This window comes from Cinclus cinclus, chromosome 25 (assembly GCF_963662255.1).
Source record: "Cinclus cinclus chromosome 25, bCinCin1.1, whole genome shotgun sequence".
Taxonomy (NCBI): domain Eukaryota; kingdom Metazoa; phylum Chordata; class Aves; order Passeriformes; family Cinclidae; genus Cinclus; species Cinclus cinclus.
In genome coordinates this window covers 4,135,905-4,160,265 of record NC_085070.1, presented here as the reverse complement: position 1 = coordinate 4,160,265, position 24,361 = coordinate 4,135,905, and positions in this window count along the sequence as shown.

Below are 24,361 nucleotides of genomic sequence, written 5' to 3'. Positions count from 1 at the left end.
GAGCTCTCTGCTGACAGGGAGCGCTCTGGAAATGCAGAACACATAATCCGACTTTTCATTCCTTTCTTCGTGTTGGTTTAAAGGGGAAAAAAAAAAATGGAATTTAAAGGCGGTTTAGCTGGGTGAAAAGCCAGCTCCCAAACTTTCACCAAAGCTCGGGGGTTGCGCTGGACCGCTGGTTAATGGATTATGGAATAATCCATTAATAATTCCTGAGCCTTTATTCTTTTAGTAACGGTGCCACCTCGTGGGCTCGGCCGGGAGGAAGGGGCTGAAATGCAGGGAGCAGGGGATGCTGCCAGCTCTTTAATTCCCATTTTACAGCCTCACCTTGCAGCAATTTTCTTGTTACCGCTTCTTTTTCACTCTTCTTTCCAGCTTCTCACTGCTGTAGAGAGACAAGAGCTATTTGGTAGATTTTAATTTGCAGTTTTCAAAGCGGTTTCTGGGCAATTCTATCAAATCCATATCAAAGAAATGCAGAGCCAACTGTAGCTTGTTAGTTGGAAATTTTAATAACACAGACTTCCCTTGCACTGGCTCTTTGCTGAAGATTTCAAAGTGTTTTTTAACCACTTTAATTTATGTAGTTCATGCCCACATCCAGCTGAAATGGATAAAAAACAAGGCGCAGAGAAGGAGCTCCTTGATATTCCAAATATTTGGGTCTGTCCTGTAACATTTCCACTCCCAAGGATTGGTGAGATGCCTCATCAAAAATGAAATAATTTGATTTTTCTGTGCTGTTGTTAAAAAAAAAATAAATTCTTGACAAGAATGAATATATATGAATATGTACATTGAATAACATAAATATGAATACATATTGAATAATATATATGAATATATGAAACTAATATTGAATATATATATCTTCATCCTTGTGAAAATGCAATCATTTTTCATCATATATCTTTCACCATCATGAAAATATAATGCTAAATAAACACACATAAATAAATAAATAAATAAATAAATAAAATTATTCCTCAAAGTCCCTCAGCAATGATAAACCTCCATACAGAGGTTTCATCTTTCCACCTTTTTTTCGTTATTTTTGGTCTGTTAGGAACCCATCTATGCCTCTCTAGGGATGAACTTCTTGGGTGCTGGGGGTGTGGGAGATATATATATATTTTTTTTTTTTTCTTTCTTTTTTTGCAAGCTGAATCTCTGTAATTCTCCCACAAAATATCAGTGGTAACCTGGAAATGTCTTTGTGCTACCGATGTTCATATTACAAAATGAGTTTGTGGCCTGGAAAAAAAAAAAATCTACACACGGCCAGTATTTAATACTTTTAACGTTTTGGCTATTTTTTTTTTAGGATTTTGTGGGGGCTGCTAAAATCTTGCATTTTTTTACCAAAATGCTGACAGAACTGCACAGAGAATCCCCTGAAATATAAAAGGGTGGGAAGAAAACTTGGGAATTCCTATTTATTAGTCCCTGCTCCTGAATTTCCTGCTTAGCTCCTCAGAGCCCAAAACAATTTGGGAGGAGTTTGCTCCAGCTCTTCCCAGCAGGGATTTGTTCTCAGCTCCCACTCAGGGACGTTCTGGGGAGCACAAAGCACTTCGTGGATGAAAAATGAGATTTAGAAAGGCTTGAGGCTGAATAAGGACAGGATGTGGAGTTTTTGTCTCATCCAGGAGTGTCCTCCTTGGATGTGCAGCTCTGTGGGATAAGGAATGTCCACATGGATGCTGTGGTTTCCAGAGGCTCCTGAATTTCCTGCTGAGTTCTCCATCTCTGCTTTGGGGAATCCAGAGCCCACAGCTGCCTGGGAGGGGTTTGCTCCAGATTGGGATTTGGTTTTGGAATTCCAGAGGCTGTCACTCAGGGATGCTCTGGGGAGCACAAATCACTTCACAGATGAAAAGTGAGATTTAGGAGGGCTCGGAGCCTGAATAAAGAACAGACATCCATTTTTTTTAAGGAATGTCTGCATGGACGCTGTGACTTCCAGAGGCTCCCGAGATTCCTGCTTAGCTCCTCAGCCCTGTCTGGGGATGTCACAACAGCCCGGGACTGTCCCGTGTCCCAGCAGATGGAGCCCCTGCCGAACCCTCCCATTCCCAGTCCTGCCCAACTGGGACACCCTGGGAAGCAGAAATTCTGGGAAGGGTCCCCAGGCCAGGGTTAGGGGCCAAGGAGTAAAGGGCAGGAGTTGAAGGAGCTGATCCAGGAGATGAAAGAATTGCTGCATGGGACGAGCAGAGATTAAAAAAAATAAATTGCCCTGGCAAACAAACCCAGTGCACTTAAAGAGCTGGAGAAAATAGAAGGGGTTCTGACCAGAGCCTGGTGCTTCATCCCTAGAATTCAGGGAAAAGGATGCAGGAAGCTGCATCATGATCTAACAACCATTTATTAAGTCTGCACATCATCCCACATTGAAGCTTAAATATCTTTCTCCGCAGGCCTCCAAAGAAACTTAATGCTTTTCCCCAGTGCTTTTATCTTTCCTTTCCTTGTACTTCAATTATGAACACTGCTGCTTCCCACAGCAAAAATTTTTTTCTAGGTCATGATTTTTATCTGGAAGTGGAAGTTAAGCAAGGCTAGCCTGGGTTAACAAGTGAATAAAGACTTTTAAATGAACCCCATAAAGTCTGAAAGTCTGAGGATAGATTATTTATGGGGGATTTCTTCTTCATGACTGTAGGTGAGCATGAGATGCATTTGTGGTGTGAAGGAGTGAGGTCCTGAGGGTTGGTGCTGATGGCACTTCTGGATGAAGCTGTTCTTGGCTTTATTTCATAGATTTTGTCTTGTCAGCTTGGGTTAATTCATCAAAGGAAACACTGCCTGGTTGATCTTTGCCCTACAGTGTTTGTGACCTGACCTGCACCGGTGCTGTTTTAAAAACCTCTTAGTGGTGCTGTGGGTGCAAAATGTACTCCAGTTTTGGTGCCAAATGCCAGGGCTTGCTTTCTGAATGAAATTCCTGGGGCCCTGCAAATCCAGGATGAAAATGCTCCTGGAATGACCATTCCCTGCACAGGGACACAGGGAGCAGGGACAGCAGACCGCAGCTTCTGCTGCTCCCAGATGTCACAGCAATGTCCTCAAACACCTGACAAAAACCTGGGCTTTTGTCTGTGCTGGATGCAACAAAAGCCCCTGCGGGCAGAAGAGGGAGCCAGGACTTAAATCTGACAAGATTTATGCAGTCCTTTGCTTTTTTGGGCAATAGTCCTTTGTGTCAGACCGGTGGGGAAGGGTGTGAGCACTGGAGAAAAGCGGCTTTGAGCTGGAAGGTGCTGATGAAGAGCTGGTGTGGGTGGGTTGTGTGCTGCTGGTGAGGAAGGGACATTTTTCTGTTGAAAAGGAACTCTGTGCAAGCAAATGTAGTGGAGGGTCCACAGGGGTTTGTGCTCTGGGCACAAAATGAGGGGTAAGAGGGCATGGGAGGGCTGTGGATTCTCCCAATGGACTCAAGAACAGTGGGAGCAGGGATGTCCAAAAGCTGGGGTGTGGTAGAGAGGGCGCTGATGGTTTGGGGGAGGATGATGATGACGTTAAAGAAACATGGGCAGGGGTTTTCTACAAATCCTGCTGAGCTGGCACATCTGCTTCCCTCAGCGTCCCAAGGGTCAGGATGTCAGGGTCTTAAAGATGGGAGTCAGCAAAGTCCTCTCCACCAGTGACAGACAAACACCAACCTGTCTGATGGGCACTGGAACTACAATTTACAATCTCACCTCACTTTGCCATTTGGCTTTTCAAGGATAAAGGGTTTGAAATGGTGTCTGATTGACTCCTGCCACTCAGAATACCTTACAACCCATTTGTAAATCCCCTGAGTTGCTGCATTAATCCCCCAGGCCAGAGATAAAAATAGATTCATGTACCTCACTGTTTAATTATTATAATTTAACATTGAGGAGCCAAGGTGTGCTGCATAAACACTGAGCAAAATACAGTTCCTGCCTGCAGAGGCCACTGCATCCAAATTAAATCAATTACAGAGAGCTTTAAAGAAGTCCAGCACTGCTGCAAAGAGGCTCTGCCACATTCTGCCCCGTGGAGTTCTGTGGTTTTTGAGCAACTTCTCCAGGCTTAAAGATGCAGAGAGAAAAAAAAACAACATTTTTTTGCTTCCTCTTTTTGAGGACAATGCCTTTTTTTTTTTTTTCCCTGAAAAGCAAAAGTTCCTGTTCTTTTAAAAGGGAGAGAAATTGTGCTTCCTGTTGGAGTTTTAAATTTCCCCTAAGGATGTCTGGAAGGGAGGTCAGCCTGCTTAAAAGCCAGGGGTGAGGTTTGGGTGAGGATATATCCACAGGGCCTGACCCAGCCACGTGGTCTGAAGAATAAGGATGGATTTGGGAGCAGATGAGGTTAAATTTGGATTTCTACAGACCTTATCCCCCAAATGCAAGCCCAAAACACTTTGTAGAACCAAAGAAGAATCTCGATTTGTTTTAAGCAGCTTCTGAAGGCAGGGTGGTGTGACAGCTGGCAGCTCAGGGTGGGGAATTCTGTGTCCCCTGGGAAAGAGCACAAACTCCCTGCTGGGTCTGTCCTGGTGGGAATCTCTGCCACAGTCACAGCTTTCATGTTTGGATTTTAGGATGCAAAGGTCAGCTGTTCCCCATTTTTTTTTTATTCAAAGCTTCTCTCTTGTCCCCCAGTTTTTTGCAGAGCAAAATGTAGCAAAGCTCATTCCCTTTTCCAGTCCAGATAAATAAACGTGGCTCAGGCATGGATTTGCTAAAGGAGGCTGGAAGGGCTGGAGCTGTGACAGAAAATCGTCAAGGAAATGCAGATTCTCACTACACTGATGTGCTAGAACTTCATTTCCCCCCTGCTCAGACTGGGGACTGTATCTGCCTTTTTTTTTTTTCCTATAAAAAGGGAAATTCAGCACTGGCTGTGCTTATGTAACAAAGCCTAGCAGGGCACAGCTGCAGCAGGAACACAAGTGTGGGCAATACCAGCAAAAAGAATTCATCCTTCTGTATTTGATGCATCCCCTGTAGCTACGAAAAGATGGTTTGGCACGGATTCCTCCTTGGAATGTCCGTAATTTGCTGTAGCACTGGAAATAATGGTGATTGTTCCAGGCTGGCAGACCTGCTGCTGCCACAACCTTTAGGAGTCAGAGCAAGGGATGAGCTGCTGGCCCTCCCTGCCACAAATTCTGACCCCCAGGGCTCCCAATCTCCTCCCAAGGTTCCCTCTGCTCCCTGGAGACTTGCTGAACACATCTACTTTTGATTCTAGCAGACACATCTTTATGCTTCTTGCCGTCCAACCTCCCGTCAGCCAAGAGGCTGCTCTGGATCTCCCAAATCCTGAAGGAAGGATGGTAAAAATGTGAATCGTGGCAGGAAGTCTCTGTGTGACTCTGCTTTCTGTCTCTACAGGCAGCTCACGCTTGTGTCCTTTGGAGCATTTCACCCAGAAAATGGCCTTGGGAAAAGATCAGTGTGACCTGAGTGTGCAGAAAATCATGGCAATGGAGCCTAAAAATACAATAGAAAGTAGGAAGTAAATGAGAACCTGTTAGCACGGCCTCTGTCTTTTCTGAGTTCAGGTTTTATTGTGAATTTGTCACACTGCAGGGGAATACTGGCAAATGCCACTACATCTTTCTTCCTCCCTGAGGCTGTTTGCTGATAGATATTCCCTGAGTGATTGCTGTGAATATTTAACTTTACTGCTCAACACCCTGAAATGCTGCTACCCCAGGAAAAGCTGTGCAATATTAACGCTTTCGATTGGGTGAACAATTAATAAATAATCTCAGCCTCAGATGAGAGGTGTTCAGATAGTCTGGATCTAGATAACAGAAGGAAGAATTTGAATGTAAATGTCTTGTACTGGAAATCTTAAAATTCAAATCCTGCACTTCATCCTGGAGGAATTGAAGGGAATTTTTCCTGCCAGGCTTCTCCAGCTTTTTTATTGAGACAGGCAAGTGCTTTCTCTCTATCAAATCTCCCATGTAAGAGCTTGTCTCTTGCATTGGATTAGTAGAATCCTCAGATTTCATATTGAGTTTTCTCTGACTCCTACTGAAATAATCGAATCTTTATCTCCAGAAGAAGCAAATTTGCTGCTGCACCGAATTATTTGTTCCTGGTATATTGTGTTAAGGAATTCCTGGATTGTTTTTAGCTTTCCATAACTAAGGCTAGCATGCCTTCCTCTTTTTCTTTTTTTTTTTCTCAGTTACTAAGTTTAGAAGTTTGTTTAAAGAATAATTTTAGGACCTTTTTTCCCCCATAGTCTGCCTCACAACATCTACAACATTTTCTGCCAAGGCAGCTCCTCTGTGTGTGCTAGGAAAAGCCAATCCATAAGGAAATGAGGCTCAGAAAGGAACTTGTCATCCTGGATTTTGGTTTATTGGCGCTTCACGGGTGCTCCTGAGAAACACCAGTGGGACTGGTGGTTCCTCCACGTGGCAGCATCCAGAATTTTCTGTGAGACAAGGAACTGCCCTTTCCTGGTGGAAGCAGGCTGGCCGGAGTGCGCTGCAGTAATTAGAATGTGGAATAATCGTGTGGGGTGATGGAAGAGGGAGGACAGGGAGGTTTCTTGCTTGGTGTACTGGTTTGAACAGCAAAACCAGTGAGACTTCAAGTCAGTAATACAATTTTTAATAGGGAAGAGGAAAAAAAGAGAAAAAACCAAAATACATGCAATAATAAAAATAAAACCACTGACAGAGTCAGAACACAACCTGATACCCTGTCAGTCAGGGGGCTGGTGCAGTTTTCCTCCAAAGGCTCCAGCGATGATGTGGATAAAAACCTGGTTCTTCCACTGGAATCCAGTGGGAAAAGGCTGCCTTTGGCGTTCTAAACCTCAGTTTTTATCTAGGTAGGAAAGGCTTGGCTCGTCCTCCTGGCTGGAGCATCTCCCAATGGGATGATGGAATCTTATCAGTTATACAGTGGGACTCAATGGCCCATCAACAGGAGACATTTCCCACAGAGATAAGGATGATCACCCTTATCAGTGATGGCCCATTAACAGGAGACATTTCCCACAGAGATAAGGGTGATCACCCTTATCAGTGATGGCCCATCAACAGGAGACATTTCCCACAGAGATAAGGATGATCACCCTTATCAGTGATGGCCCATCAACAGGAGACATTTCCCACAGAGATAAGGATGATCACCCTTATCAGTGATGGCCCATTAACAGAAGATACTTCCCCAGAGATAAGGATGATCACCCTTCTCAGTGATGGGCCATTAACAGAAGACATTTCCCACAGAGATAAGGATGATCACCCTTATCAGTGATGGGCCATTAACAGGAGACATTTCCCCAGAGATAAGGATGATCACCCTTATCAGTGATGGCCCATCAACAGGAGACATTTCCCACAGAGATAAGGATGATCACCCTTATCAGTGATGGGCCATTAACAGAAGACATTTCCCACAGAGATAAGGATGATCACCCTTATCAGTGATGGCCCATTAACAGAAGATACTTCCCCAGAGATAAGGATGATCACCCTTCTCAGTGATGGGCCATTAACAGAAGACATTTCCCACAGAGATAAGGATGATCACCCTTATCAGTGATGGGCCATTAACAGGAGACATTTCCCCAGAGATAAGGATGATCACCCTTATCAGTGATGGCCCATCAACAGGAGACATTTCCCACAGAGATAAGGATGATCACCCTTATCAGTGATGGGCCATTAACAGAAGACATTTCCCACAGAGATAAGGATGATCACCCTTATCAGTGATGGCCCATTAACAGAAGATACTTCCCCAGAGATAAGGATGATCACCCTTCTCAGTGATGGGCCATTAACAGAAGACATTTCCCACAGAGATAAGGATGATCACCCTTATCAGTGATGGGCCATTAACAGGAGACATTTCCCACAGAGATAAGGATGATCACCCTTATCAGTGATGGCCCATTAACAGAAGATACTTCCCCAGAGATAAGGATGATCACCCTTCTCAGTGATGGGCCATTAACAGAAGACATTTCCCACAGAGATAAGGATGATCACCCTTATCAGTGATGGGCCATTAACAGGAGACATTTCCCCAGAGATAAGGATGATCACCCTTATCAGTGATGGCCCATCAACAGGAGACATTTCCCACAGAGATAAGGATGATCACCCTTCTCAGTGATGGCCCATCAACAGAAGACATTTCCCACAGAGATAAGGATGATCACCCTTATCAGTGATGGCCCATTAACAGGAGACATTTCCCACAGAGATAAGGATGATCACCCTTATCAGTGATGGCCCATTAACAGGAGACATTTCCCACAGAGATAAGGATGATCACCCTTATCAGTGATGGCCCATCAACAGGAGACATTTCCCACAGAGATAAGGATGATCACCCTTATCAGATGGTAATAGAAGATGTATGTTGTATTGTAAACCAGGACACTTGGATAAAAGCAAACTCTGTTGTTCCAGCAGAGTCCATTTGCACGCCAGGCACGAGACAATTTAGTGCTGCACCTTGAACCCCCTGGGAATTGGGGAGGGTTTGGCTCCCAGGACTAAAATCACCTTTATTTCTCCAGCTTTCTACCATTTATCAATCCTTAATTCTCCCTGTAGAAAAGGAAGGAAGTCACAGCAAAGAATCTGTGATTTATGGGGTTTTAAGCAGAGATTTTTCCCTTTCTAAAGGAATAAATAAATAAATTAATAATAATAATAATAATAATAATAATAATAATAATAATAATAATAATAATAATACCAGTGGCCTATTAGCTCTATTTTAATCCCTGACTGGACACAGCTCTCCAATGAACTGCAAGAAGCTCAGAGTTCATGATCAGGCAGTTAAAGGCAGTGTCAGGAATTCCGCTGAGCTCTGTTTCTGTCTCTGACATGACAGGGCTCCCCAGGTGACACACACACACTTAAATCCAAAATAAATTCTTCCTCTGGAGCCTTTCCAGTGGCAGCAGCAGGTCTGAATGGAATAGGAAGCAGTTTGATGGGAATATCTGGGTGTGATTTTCCTGCAGGGGCTCTGAGGGGTTTGGGAATGTGGTTGGGGAAGTGCAGGCTTGGAGGGGAGATGGGGTAAAGCAGCCTTGGCTGGGCTGGGGGGTGCTCAAGGGAAGTTTAGGCAGAAATGTGGCAGAAAAAGTTAAAAAACCCCATCAAACCAAACAAGAACAGCAGCAACAACAAAACCAACAGTAAAAAATCCCCACAAAACAAACAACCCCCCTCCACAAAAAAAAAAAGCAAAAAATCCCCAAAATCAACCAACAAAAAACGCATACGAACAAAACCCCCCCCCAAAAAAACAAACCTCCCCAAAAAACCCCAACAAAAAACCCCTGCAAACTCCCCAAAACCCAAACACTCCCCTAAAAAAGCACCAGAAAAGCAGGCCAACAAAACCCCAACACAACCAAAACTCAAGCAAGATTCTTTCTTCAGCCAGCACTGGCTTTGCATGGGGACACCAAACCAGAGAAACTTTGCTAAAGGGGAATTTTTATCTCATCCCCCTTCCACATTTGGGTTCCTTTTATTTTGGTTCAGTTTTCTGGAAGCTGCTGATGGAAAACCCAGAGCAGATGCTTTCATCTGAGTCCTGAAATGTTAAAATCTTTGAGCCAAATATTTCACTCCAGGTTCTGAATTGTATTTCATTTGTTACATGACTTTTCTCCTTTCCTCAGCTGGTGGTTATGAATGTGTTTAATAGCAGAAACTGCAGTATTTATTAGGAGAAAATGGGTTTTTTGTTAGTGTCTGGAGCTTGAATTTGGTTCACAGCTGCAGAGTTGCTTCTGGGCAAGCACTGGAGTGTGAGACTTGGGTTTTCATGAAGGAAGAACGGATTAATTTGGAAGGAATGTTTGGGTTTTTTTTTTCTTTATCGCACGCCCTGTACATATCTGCATGTTCAAGGAGATTTATTTTTTAAATGAAATTATATAGCAGAGGGACATGAAAGTGATGAACTGTTCTTATAACCCTGCAAATCCCAAATGTTCCTGGTGCTGAAATTCTCAATCTTCTGGTGATTCTGCCAGAGCCTCACTTGGAACTGGAGCTCCTCGATTAGAATTTGGGCAAGAAAAACAAAAGCCAAACATCCAAAGAGCCCTTTGCTCCCTAATTATTATTATTATTTTTTAAAATTAAGTTAGATTTATGAATATCTTTCTGGAGCAGATATTCTTAAATAACCCCATGGCAGAGGGCACAAAGTTTGATTATAACATTTTCCAGCAGTTTCAGTGACTTCATTGAAGAGGTTGGAGCAGCTGGGAATTTATTGCTGCATTTTTTCAACTTCACTGTGGGAAATGAAAGTTTTTGTGCTGGGTTAAGGAACTGCCTTGGTTTGCAGAGGTACCAAAATCCCAATTATTATGTTTTTTTTTTTTTTTAGAGTGGTCATGCTCAAGCTCCAGGCACCTGATAGGAATTTTTTTTTTTTTTTTTTTTTTTTTGCCTAAGCACATCCTGGAGTTTGAGGAATAAAGAGTTCTTCAGTATTTTTCCCCTAAGTACAATTTGGAGTTCAAAACAAAAAAAAATGAAGAGTTTTATTTATTTTATTTTATTTTTCACCTAAATGTGTGTGTTGGAGTTGGAGGAATATAGAATTTTTGAAGTTTTTGCCTAAGTAGGTCTCTTAGAGTTTGAGTAACAAAGAGTTTTTAAGGGTATTTTTTTTTTGCCTAAGCACTTGTGTTGAACTTTGAGGAATAAAGAATTTTTAAGGTTTGTTGCCTCAGCACACACCTTGGAGTTGGAGGAATAAATAGTTCTTAAGTTTTGTTTCCTAAGAATATTTTGGAGTTTGTGGACTAAAGAATTTTTAAGGGTTTTTGCCTAAGCACATCTTGGAGTTCAAGGAATAAAGAGTTTTTAAGGTTTTATTGCCTTAGCACATGTCTTGGAGTTTGAGAAATAAAAAAAAATTTAAAGTTTTCATTTTGCCTAAGCACATCTTGGAGTTCAAACAATGAAGTTTTTAAGGTTTTCTGCCTAAGCACATGTCTTAGAGTTTGAGGAATAAAGAGTTTTTAAGTCTTAAAGAATTTAAGGGATTTTTAAAATTTTAAGGTTTTGGGCTTTGGCATCTCTGTATAAACCAATATTATTCCTGAGGCCAGGCTGAGGAATATTTATTGTGGTTTTATTCCAGGAAAAGGGGAATTTGGAGCTCTGAAGGCAGCTGCACTCCCCGTACGCTCCATGATTCCTCCTCTCACACTGGAAGTTTCCCATCATCTTATTTTGAAGAGGAGCACTTTTACTTAGCAGGAATGGTGCCCTTGATATCCTGGTGATTTTTCACTCTCTTTGTTCTCTTTGCTGCTGCAAAGATCTTTTCTTATGAAGGTTTTGTTTGTGGCACTGCTGGGAAGAGGGGGGAAATCAAAGAGCTAAATTCGGAAGCTGCGTTTGTCCGTGCGGGGCAGGTTTGGGATGGAGCAGGCACTGGGAATATGCTAAAGGGCTCTAATAAAATCAGCCTCCATCCCTGAGCTCTCCCCCAGGGCCTGCCCTGCTGATGGAGAGCTGGATTAATCTCCCATTTATTATTAAACAGCCCAGCCCTTGAAAGAAGAAGCCTTGAGGCCTCGTGAACTTTTATATCTCTGGGATTTATTGTTTACTGCTGCCTGCCTGTGTCTGATGCAATTTAATATTTCTGCTTTTCCTGGCCTCGATGGCAATGACCACTGGGATGGGGGCACAGGGCCACGCTGGAGATGTTGGGACTCTTTTCTTTGCCTGACTTTAGAGCAAAAGTCCTCAACTGTGGCCATTACTCTGGAAAAGAACTTGGGTTCTGTCTCAAGAGGGCAGCTCCTAATTCTGCCCTAAAATGGGATTTATTTTACCCTCCCCAGTGCACAACTAAGCAGAATCAACTTTTTATGCTCCGACTTTAAATCTGGAGTCGCACCAGGCTTTTATTGGTGCAGGACTTGGCACAAAGCACTGCCTTTTCAGGAAAAACAAAACAAAACAAAAACCAAAACAAGCTAAAATCCGAGGATGAAGGGCTGGAACTGCAGCCCTGAAGCTGCCAGGTGCTGAGGTGTGACTGGAGAGAGCTCTCGCTGTTAGAGCAGATTTTGTCATCCTCGTGGGCAAGTCCAGAGAGCTCAGCCCGTGGGACACGGGCCCTTTTTCCTCAGGTGTGTTACCTGCAACTCCTTTTATTGCTGGGAAGCTCGGGTGGGTTCCACGATGGGCTTGGTCTTCAGTGCTGAGCCCGGTTTCTCAGGGAATGGGAGAGTGGAGAGGCTCCTCAGTGGGGCATGAGGCAATCCACAACCTGAGTGGCAGTGCTATAGGAGGAGAGAAATCCTTTTCACAGGCATACCATGGAAAATAATTGATTTGGTCACCCCAAGGAGCTGAGGCTACATCTGAGTTTATGGGACCACCACATCAGATTGGAATTTGAAAATGTCATTTCAGGTTCTTCACAAGTTTTTGTGCTGGGTTAAGGAGCTGCCTTGGTTTGCAGAGGTACCAAAATGCCAATTATTTTCTTAGAGTGGCCGTGCTCAAGCTCCAGACACCTGATAAGATTTTTTGCCTAAGCACATCCTGGAGTTTGAGGAATAAAGAGTTCTTCAGGTTTTTTTTTTTTCCCTAAGTACAATTTAGAGTTCAAAAAAAATGAAGAGTTTTAAAGGCTTTTTTCCTAAGCATGTGTGTTGGAGTTTTGAGGAACAAAGAATTTTTGAAGCTTTTGCCTAAATAGAGTTTTTTGTTTTGTTTTGTTTTGGTTTGGTTTTTTTTGCCTAAGCATCTGTGTTGAACTTTGAGGAATAAAAAAAAAAAAAAAATAAGGTTTATTGCCTAAGCACACACCTTGGAGTTGGAGGAATAAATAGTTCTTAAGTTTTGTTTCCTAAGAATATTTTGGAGTTTGTGTCAGAGGTTGAAAATAGATAAATGAGCAATCTTATCATATCAAAAAGGGCCGTGTCAGACCAGCCTGTCAAGGGCTTGATTGCCTTAATATCTTTATTTATTCTCCTTGTGGAAGTGTTGAGGATTGCAAGGGCAGCTGATACTGGAAAAGTTTCACTGGTGAGTTCAGTCTGCCAAGTAAAGATAGAGGCATTTACAGCATGCAAGGTTGAGATAATGGGTTTATTTCCTGAGAAAAGAAACCTCCAAGCTATCACAGCCTTTTGCTGCCAAGTCTCTTTTGCCCAGCCCTGTTGTCAGGGCTTTTCTTGGAGGTTATTTTTGTGGTTTTTTTCTCTTCCAATTATTATTAACCTGGGCTTTTTTTTTCTTGTTTTAAGTGGGTAGCCTGAAGTAAACATGAGTTCAGAGCAGCATGCTATGGTTCACTAGAGAAATTCTGAGTATTTCTACAAAAAAAACATTGAACTGGAGAAAATGTAAATCTATTAGAAGTGTTCTTCAAATCTGTTCTGACCTCCACAACCTGAGGAATGTTCAGCTCTTCTGGGGAAATTGGCATCTAAACCAAGAAAGCTGTGTGGAAATGGTTCAGAGGGAAAATTAATATTTGTGTGTTCAAGTTCTCCACAGCCTAACTGTGCTTTAATTTCACCGCTTCAGCACTCACTGGAACTGAGACAAATTTTGTCTTCTGATTTATTTGAAACTAAATTTGGTCATATTGCAAAAAAATACAGAAGGAAATGGGAACAAAGCCTGGGACCTGCTTCTTTAATAGAAGCACTGGGTCTCAGAAAAAAAAAAAAATCCCATTTCTGAGGAGCTCCTTTTATGTTTGTGTAGCAATTATGAGCTGACAGATTGTGAATTCAACCTTGTGATGAGCTGAACAAGCTTTTTTTTTAATTATTATTATTTTTTTCCCTCTGCAGGTGTTGGAGCAGTTAAACTTGTATAATATGGGTTAGCAAACAATAAGGTTTTTGGGGTAATATTTTCTAAGAGCAGGGTCTGAGTGCACTGTTGATTCCCAGGACAGAAGGTAAATCCATTTTTGATGTGAAAGGACTCTCCTGGGAACTGGATTTACATATTCCACCCATCCCCAGTGGGGATAATTCTGTCCAAGTGCCCAAGGGGATTGAGTTGATGTTTGGTAACCTCTTAAATCATATAAAATCACTTGGGTCCCCATCCCAAACACCGGTAGCTCCTTAATTTCTTCTAGAATTTCTTTCAAGAGTCCTTCAGAACTCGGCTTTTCTTTTTCCCTGCTCCAGTCCTCCTTCAGATTTATGGGTGGTGGGAAGGGAGGTGGATCCCACTGCTCCCTTTCCTGCTGGGATGTGAGGCCCAAATTTCAAATTTCACTTTCCCTCAGGTCTCCCTGGAGAATTTGCAAGTAAAAAATGAGCTTTTTTTTTTTGTTTGTTTTTGGTTTTTTGGCTTTTCCCTCTAATTGGCAGCTGAATCCCAGCAGTTCCTGGCTGGCTGGAGCCAGTTGGAGCTGGGATAATTTAGGAGTTGGGATAATTTGGGAGTTGTGCTTGCAGTGCTGAGCTTCCAGCTGCCTTCCCTGCTTGCTCCAGGACAGAAAGGAACGTGTGTCCCTAAAATAATGATGCCTGAAAAGCAGAGCAATGGGATAACTGGGAGTTCTTCAGCGTGGGCAGGGGTTTGGTCCTAAATTCTAATCCCATCTCTGCCCATTTGTTTTCTGCCTTTATGGGATACTGCACTTCCTTGAATGGCTGCTGCTGCAACATTTTGAGACTATTTAAGTGCTAATTCTGCTCAGAGAATAATGAATACTCTGGTTGTGCAGTAATAAGGCAGCATTTCACTGATTTTTTTACTGTTATTTTTATTCCTTTGTTAAAAGCCAACTGCTTGGGTTTTTTTGCTACTCTTGAATTGAGTCTTAGCAGAAAATTCAATATTTGAGGGGAATAAATACAAACCTGTTGTGCAGACAGACTTAATCCCATGTCTAGGTGTGCTCAGTTAAATATTTGAGGTTTGGGCTTTTTTTCCTGTTTGTGAAACTGTTTTTCTTTTGCAGCTTATCAACATCCACATGTGTCTTTGAGGTCAAATTCCTTTCTAGGAAGCCCTGGGTTGGCTTTGTGTTGACTCCCTGCTTTGCAGAAGAGATTAGAACCTGGGGGAGGTAAAACAGGGCACAGACATTTTTTTCTCTTGTCCAAGGGAAGAGATTTAGATCTGAAAACAGGCAGGTGAAAACCTGATGCCTCATTTCCTAGCAGCTGGCAGCACAAGAAATGTGATTTTTGGTGTTGTTACTGCATTTTTTTACCTCCAAAAGTCACCATGTCTGCTGCTGTGGAAATCCCCATGTAACTCTGTCATACTCAGAATATTTTAAGCCCTGCATTGACAGCTCCCTTCAAGGATGTTTTTCTGAGCTGGCAGGTGATGCATGAAGGAGTTGGCTTCTGCAAAGGGTCAGCTTTGCTTTTTATAGAGGAGCACTCAAAGCAAGAGGGATGGAGATAACAGGGCAAACAAGCTCGAGTGGGGGCTGTGTTTGAATAATGGCTGTATTTCCCTGATAAATTTGGGCTCCTCAGTGCCATTCATTTTTTTTTTTTTTTTTTATTCAAGTCTGGATAGACTAACCCAAGACTCAGATTAAAATGTGGATTTGCAGGGTGGCTGGATGGTTTCTTGCAGCCAGATCATTTTGCCTGCAGAACAGAGTGAGAAGTGCTTTACACCCCCAGTCTGCTGAGCAGCCCTGGGTCTGTTCTGTGCTTCTGCAAGGAGTCCAGGCAAAGAGTTTCCCCAGTGAGACACCAAGGGATGGGGCTGGGTTATGTTTATTATTAGTACTTGACGCTGTGAGGGGCTTCATGCTGGTTGTGCTCCTGAGGAGACAAATTCACGAGGAAAAGCTCATTAAGCACATTTTCTGGATTAACATCTCTCATGAGAGAACAACCTGAGCGAGGTGTTTGGGATGGGTGTGCTGCTGGTTAAGTGTGTCAGTGCTCTACAGTCCACAGGTAATCACAGCACTGCTGCATCTTGGCACATTTTCAGCATTAAATCAGAGCAGTGTGGAAATTCCACCCTCTGTGAAGTGGGATTTCATCCTGGGAATTCGGGGAGACTGTCTTTTCCACCCGGAGGAGGTGGGAGATGCCAGATTTTCCTTTTCCTTGTTCTGCCCATGAGGATTCCAGCAGCTCCAACGGGTCAGGCTGGGCAGGGCGAAGGATCTTTCTGCTCTGGCTCTGCTTGGGTGGCATTTACAGCCAGGGATACCCCTGGGATCTGCCTGCAGAGCAGACAGGACCTGCAGCCCCTGTCTGCAGCTTTGTCTGGTGCCTGGGATGTTCCTCTGTGATGGACTAAACTGTTTTCTGGGAGATCTCTGTTCAAATCCTCACGGAACTGGCTGCACCCAGTCATGTGCCCCCACAGGCACCCAAGAACAAACACTGGAGTTTGCCAATGCCTGCCTTGGGACTCTGAGAGGAAGGCTGAGGTTTGCTTTGAGAACAAACAGGAGAGGAAGCCCTGAATTACTGTCTTGGAGGGGAAGGGTCTGATGGTTGGGATTTGCTTTGTGAGGGATTTTTGCCATCTGTTGCCTTCACCGTGTGCTTTATTTCCCTGACTCTGGTGCGTTTGTGGTAGGAGTTTGGTCCTGAGCAAGTGCCTTTGAGGAAATGTGCTTTTTTAATTTTATTTTTTTCTTTCTCTGATTAGTGTGAGTCCCGCCAGCCTGCTAAAAACCAGTTTTTCTGACATTGTACAGGTCAGGCTGTCCCTTGAGACTTGACAACCCCAGGATGGGAGCTGGTGTTTCTGTCAGGGCTGGAAGTCTCAGGTGTTGTATTGAACTGCGGTTAAAAGCAGGAACAGGCAGCTGAACCTCAGCCCCCACAATGGATTTTGATTCATTACAGTTAATGAGAGCGGGCTATCCAAGCCTTCAGGGTGTGTTTTTAAGGGAGGAATATTTGGTCTTGTCATTGAGTTAAGGCAGTGTGCAAGGGGGAAGTGATGGGGGTGAGGAGGGGAGGATCAATCAAAGCTCTGAGATGCTGGCAGCAGGGCTGGTGTGCTCCATGTGAGTGGCTCAATGCTGCAATGGGCTGGTTACCCATTAACCTGTTCTGCTTCAGCAACCGTGTCTCCTCTGTGACATTTTTGCCAGGTTTTTCTCAGGTGTTGCCCTAACCCCTCTGATTCTGGGAGCAAACAAATCCTTGAACTCCCCAAGAATTGTATTCTTGCTGCAAATGTTGGGCACAGATGCTCAAATGCTCTAACACTGCTGTGAAAAGAGGAAATATAAATATTCAGACCCCTCCTCCGTAGAGATCCAAGTCACTTTTCCACCTCCAGTCCTGTGTGTTCGGGATTTGGGTGGTCCAGGCACCCCCTTTCCACAGCAGCTCCTCGTTCTGCTGATAATGAGGTTTTTTGTACCATCCCCATCCAGGTTTCTGGGGGGTTTTGAAGGGGGTGGTCGCTGGTTTGACAGCTTTTAAACCCCCAGACTGCCAAATCCCACCTGCTGTGGAAGAGGCGCGGCTGGATTGGGCTGCACGGACGGAACATCCCCGGAGATTCGGGAGCCCCCGCTCGCAGCGCCGCAGCCGGGGGAGGGTTAACAGGTTTCTCCCAGGCTTTTCCCAGGCTTTTCCCAGGCTTTTCTCAGGCTTTTCCCAGGCTCCGAGCCGCCGTGCAGGCGCTCTGCTTGTCTTTGGCTTTGAGATGAGCTCCGGCACGGAGGGCTGTGCTCGCCGCATCCTCCTCTCCCGGAGCTCATCCTCTTCTCCCGGAGCTCATCCTCCCCTCCCGGAGCGCATCCTCCCCTCCCGGAGCGCTGGGATCCTCCTCTCCCAGAGCTCATCCTCTTCTCCCGGAGCTCGTCCTCCTCTCCCAGAGCTCATCCTCCTCTCCCGGAGCGCATCCTCCTCTCCCAGAGCTCATCCTCCTCTCCCGGAGCGCATCCTCCCCTCCCGGAGCGCATCCTCCCCTCCCGGAGCGCTGGGATCCTCCTCTCCCAGAGCTCATCCTCTTCTCCCGGAGCTCGTCCTCCTCTCCCAGAGCTCATCCTCCTCTCCCAGAGCTCATCCTCCTCTCCCGGAGCGCATCCTCCTCTCCCGGAGCGCATCCTCCTCTCCCGGAGCGCATCCTCCCCTCCCGGAGCGCATCCTCCCCTCCCGGAGCGCTGGGATCCTCCTCTCCCAGAGCTCATCCTCTTCTCCCGGAGCTCGTCCTCCTCTCCCAGAGCTCATCCTCCTCTCCCAGAGCTCATCCTCTTCTCCCGGAGCGCATCCTCCTCTCCCGGAGCGCATCCTCCCCTCCCGGAGCTCATCCTCCCCTCTCGGAGCTCATCCTTCTCTCCCGGAGCTCTGGGATCCTCCCCTCCCGGAGCGCATCCTCCCCTCCCGGACGCTGGGATCCTCCTCTCCCGGACGCTGGGATGCTCCGCTGGCCGCGGCTGCTGAGTGAATGAGCGTCCCCGGCAGCAGAGCCAGGTAAGAGCCGGGCTCCTGCTCCCACCCGCACGGGAGGCACCGCCACAACACCGGCAGCCGGCGCTGGTGCGGATAAAGCGGGGGACAAAAAGTACAAATCTTTGGGGATCGTGCCCTCCGGAGGGTGCGGTGGGAGCCGGGTCGCTTGTCCGGAGAGCTGAAGCTTCTGCGAGGCGCTGGTAAAGCTATTAACATGGACCGAGGAACAGGCTGTGATGGGGCTTTCGTGGAGGGATGGGAAATTGGGTGACTTTCGGCTTTGTTCATCCCGCAGGGTTTCGCTGTCTCAGACAGGAGCCGAGCATTAAGACCCTCCAAAGCACGGGCTCACACAGAGGGATGGGGTGTTCACACAACTCTGATTACAGAGTATTTTTGGACCTCCTGGATATTCCAAACCACTTGTGCAGCTACTCAGTTTTAAAACCAAACCTTTCCCTCTGATTTGTATCTCAGTTCTGTGGCGGTTTTCTTCTGATTTTCTTTTCTTGAACGGCTTTTCTGTCTGTCAACAAGTATTCCTAGCTTCCTTATGGAAGTGACTGCCTTGGAAATAGCAGCTGGATGGCAGTTGGCAGGCTTAGGCTGGTCCAGGCATCTCATTTGAGTTCTCAGAACAGCTTTTGCCACAAATTAGTATCAGTGGGACCACACTATATACAGCCAGTTGTTTGTGTGCTTTCGGAATGAATATAATAAAATATATTATATAATGCACACAAATATTGAGAGGAGGCAATGAAGAGTTGCCAAAAATCCTTGGCTGGAGTGTGGGCTGAGCTAGCCCAGGATTTTGGTCACACATTGATTATTCTGTGAGCACACTCAGCTCCAGATGCACACCCAGCTAATCTCATTAATAGTGATCCTCCTCAGGAGCAGGCATTAGGTCTTGAATAAAAGATGACACTGTTAATCTTGGGGTTTTAGCTGGCTGGGATTCTCTGGATGCTTGACAGAAAACCTTTCTAAAATATTAGCACAGTGCTGTAAATGTAGGGAGTGGAGGCAGGAATTGCAGACTTCCTGCTGCTGGGATCTGGTTACAAATGTCACACTGAAAGGAAAAAGCAGGGCTTGAGGTCTAGGAAACATCCCCTGTTCTTTCTTTTTTAGTTTCTTCCACAGCTTCACGTCCTGTGGCTCAGAGCAATTGCAAGCATGTAAAGTGGAATGCGAGAACAGTGATTGGTGACCAGAGCTTGTCTTTTATTTCTCTTAAACTAAAATTCCATCTAATTTGGTATCTAATCCATTATGCTTCTCTGCATTTTTCATGAGAACACGCTGAGGCGAAGAGGGGGAAAGAAATTTAAGGTCAATATGGAGATATCAGGTGCTGTTACCATCATCTGCTTTTGACCTTTTCCATATAAGCCTGAAACTACTGGGTAAATGTTAAATAAATAAGAGCTTTTTACAGAATTCTGTTTATTTATAAATGACCCTGATCTGCATCTTGCTTTATCTGGATTAGATGAGCTCTAAATAATTATTGTTTTTCCTTTTACAATCTATATTTTGTGACTATTAACAACAAAGCTGGAGTTTGGCCTTAGGAAAAAAAAAGTTTGAGCATTGAAGCTCTTGTTGCTTTTTTTCCTCCCTAAACATGGAAGCAGCAGAATTGAATAATTTAATTTTTGGCCTATCCTGAAAAGAACACGGTCTCAACACCTCAGAGCACCAATTTTCTTTTATGAATGGGGATATTAAAATTCATCTGCCGATGTATCAGATCCTTGCTAGGAAGGCAGAGATCAAGGGCTCCTCCTGGAAAAAAAGAACATCACAGGGAGCACAAATCAAGCTCTTGAAGGTTCTGGGTGTGCCAAGGAGTCAGGGGAATTCTTGGCAGAGAGGGTGAAGGAAGAAAATGATGTAAAAATGAGTGGATGTGGCAGCAGCAGGGACAGCCTTGAAGGGGTGGAAAAAGTTGAATTTCTTGGGAATGTGTGGGGTTTGCATCACTAACCTTCCAAAAACCACCCTGTGCTGTTGGGTTAGATTCTTCATTCCCCTTAATTTCACAAAATCAAGAGGATTCTGATTGTTCAGTTGGGAAGCAGGAGTGTATTTGGACACCCTGGTCAAAACCAGGATAGCTACCAAGTGATTTGTAGAACGACGAGATGTTTTGGAAAGGCTTTAGAAAGCAGCAAACACAGGAGTGATTCCCTGGTGTCTTCCAAAAAAATTCTGAATCTTGAAGGAGACCCTCAGGAAGAGAAGCAAACGCCGTGCAACACCTGAGAGGGAATAATCCAATAACCCTGCTGTGGTTTTGGTAAACTTTCTGCAAAGCTTCCATTTCTAAAATGGAATAAATTGCACTTGAACTGCCTGTGAAAAATGTGCGTTTTAGGCAGTGATGTGCACATGTCAGAGGGGGATTTTAGCAATGACTATGATCTATTTTACAGGGAACTCAAAGCACCTGTTACTCTTTAATAACGTCAGCAACTTATAAATACGTCTTAGTTAACATTATTATAACTATTCACACTCCACTGGGGTTTTTGGGGTGTTTTCTTAGTGATTTTGGGGTTTTTTTCCAAACAGACTTTCAAGCTTTTCTCTTGGACCAAATTTGATTTATGCCATAAGGGCTGAGGTTGCTGGAGTTGTGGGGTCTTGGTTAAGGAAAAAACAAAACTTAATTGGTTTGGGGATGAGCAGAAATATGAAGCAGCAAAAAGTAAAAACACAGTAGGAAAAGAGGAGGGAGAAAGCACAGCCATCCCATAAGGAATTGTCACATTTTCAGTGTTTTTATGGCATACTTTATTTTTTTGAGCTGAAAAGTAAAACTGCTGATTACACCACCATATTTTCCAAGTTTTTATATTCCCCCGATCCTGCATTTTGGAGCTCACGTGCCCCGTGCACTTTGCCTGTCCCTAAGGGTTGTGATGCACAAGTTTATTCCAGTTCTGCCCCGGAATCAGAGCTGGAGCTGCAGAGTGCAAAAAACACCCACGGTAATGAGATGCAAATCAGGAACTCTCCCGCGCTTCCATGCTCTGATAAATCTTCATTGGGGATGCAGGTGCAGAGTGAAGTTAAAAACATTTGGGTTTAGTCCTGGTATCTCTGAAATAAATTCTTTCCCTATAGGAGAAAAAAAAAACAAAACAAAACAACTCAGGTGGGTCAGGAGAGCACAGACTGGGCTCATGGGGGAAATTCTCTTTTTCACATCTACACATTAACAAGCGTTTATTTGCAATTATCTGAGTAGTTGGTTTTAAATTCTGGCCCTGGTCCCAAAAGCCTGGGGTTTATCTGCTCTGTCCACGACCAGCAGGATCCACCCTGCTGCTACAGGGTGAGATCTGCAATTTAAACTTTTATTTAAAGATAAAATGACTGACAGGAAATGGCTCGGTTAGGGTCAGGCACTCGATGACTGTGCTGGTGCTGATTTTAGGGTTTCATTTAGGGTCAGGCACTCGATGATTGTGCTGGTGCTGATTTTAGGGTTTCATTTAGGGTCAGGCACTCGATGACTGTGCTGGTGCTGATTTTGGGGTTTCATTTAGGGTCAGGCACTCGATGACTGTGCTGGTGCTGGTTTTAGGGTTCCATTTAGGGTCAGGCACTCGATGACTGTGCTGGTGCTGATTTTAGGGTTCCATTTAGGGTCAGGCACTCGATGATTGTGCTGGTGCTGATTTTGGGGTTTCATTTAGGGTCAGGCACTCGATGATTGTGCTGGTGCTGATTTTGGGGTTTCATTTAGGGTCAGGCACTCGATGATTGTGCTGGTGCTGATTTTAGGGTTTCATTTAGGGTCAGGCACTCGATGACTGTGCTGGTGCTGATTTTGGGGTTTCATTTAGGGTCAGGCACTCGATGACTGTGCTGGTGCTGGTTTTAGGGTTCCATTTAGGGTCAGGCACTCGATGACTGTGCTGGTGCTGATTTTAGGGTTCCATTTAGGGTCAGGCACTCGATGATTGTGCTGGTGCTGATTTTGGGGTTTCATTTAGGGTCAGGCACTCGATGATTGTGCTGGTGCTGATTTTGGGGTTTCATTTAGGGTCAGGCACTCGATGATTGTGCTGGTGCTGATTTTAGGGTTTCATTTAGGGTCAGGCACTCGATGATTGTGCTGGTGCTGATTTTGGGGCTATCTCAGTGCTGAATGGGTGGAGCTGTGCCTGTGGCTGCCAGCACGATCCTGGAGGATGCTGGAATGATAAATGCACTGTTCTGTAATTTAGTGGCAACCAGACAGCTTTTCCTTTCTCCTGCTCTCCTCCAGACTTCCTAAATGTGCCTGTTTTAGGCACATTCTCTTCTCCTACTTGCAGCTAAACCAATGGCAGCCTCTAATACCTAAACCCTAAATCCTTTTCCTTACCTTTGGATAATTGGAGAGCTCTTGCTGTGCCATCCCAATGTCTGGTTGTGGGATTTGCCTTGAAACCTCGATGGGAAACCTCTGGTGGTCCTGTAACCTGTGCAAGTGCCTGCTGATGTTCCTTTTCAGAGAATTATTCTGTCCCAGTTTCTGATCAGCCCTGGGTTTGTGGGTATTTTCCTGCTGCTGCTGTGGGGTGTTGTGTTTAAGGATTCTCCTGAGGTGCTGTATGATCCAGCTCTGGAATTCTAACCCCAAAAGCGGGGGTGGCGTTTCCCGCGTGGAGTCTCCAGTCCACAAAACGAGCAGGGGTGTTGTGTTTTTCAGCCTATCCAGTTCCTGTGAAGACACAGCTTTATGGCACAGTTTTATTTCTGTTCTCAGCTTTGTGCCGTTTCCAGCACTTCTCACACCTGCCCACGCCTTTCTGCATCCTCTTCCCAGCCTCCCCTCCTCCCCCGGGTGCTTGGCAAGATGGGCACCAAGGAACTGGGCTTTAATAAAGGCTGGTGATAACCTGGATGTCTAAACCGGGTGAAAATGGAGTGACAACGGTAAGGGATGGAAAATGTCCTGCTTTGGGATGTGTGGCTGCTGCTCACAGGGGGAACTTGGGGGTGGAGGAGCTGGAAGTCTCAGATTTGCTCCCAGAAGGGGCAGGAGGGATAGATGGGGGTGCCCATTCTGGCACCCATGCCGGGTTCTAGTTTTGTGCTGTGGCATTTTGGGCTTTTCTACGACCCGCCCCCAAATTCTGAACTGTTGCCCCGAGTTTTTCCACCACCTCCTCCTTGTGAAGCAAACCTGCTGCTGCTCGCGTCCCGTGCCTGCTGTTTTGGGAGGGAGAGGGGCTGGAATCTCTGTTTGGAGACAACTGTGACCAACTTCAGCCCTTCTGTGTGCCGGGAGAAGCTAATGAGGGAGAGCAGGCTGCTGTGGTGCGCCGCTGATCGCTGTGACACAGGGCACAGCGGAAAGGGCAGGGACCCTGGAGCTGCAGAGCCTCCCTGCCCTCCTGCCCCCTGCAGCAAGGAGGGGACCCCTCCACCCGGGAGCACCTCACCCGATGTGACAGCCTCGGCTGCCCAGCTGCTTGCACCGAGCGTGGGAGGCAGCGCACGCAGCCGAGCAGGATGGATGCTCTGCTGAGCTTCGCTGAGCTGAGCAGCAGCTCAGAACCCAAAAGTGTTGGTGCCTTTTTGGGGGGAAGGGGTCGGGGGGTCTCTGCTCTTGGCAGGACAGCAGGGCCAGGCAGGGAGGGGAAGCCAAGGCTCAGTGTGGGGTGCAGTGGGAGATTTCTGCAGCTCTCGCTCCCATTTCCACTCCTAAACAGGGCATTTAACGTACCCGTGCCTCTGACTGCACTCAGCCACAGCTCTGCTCTACCCCAGCTCTCTGACAATGAATAAAAGGTTTATTTGAAGTAGCCCTTGGGAGAATCTGCAGCCGGGGGTCAGGAAGGAAGGGCTTGGCACAATCTATACATTAGGTTATGTGATGGCACCCCAGGAAAAACTCACTCCTGGAACTGTGCGCTGCCCTTTGTAACACTTCCGATGAACTCCACGGCAGGGAAAA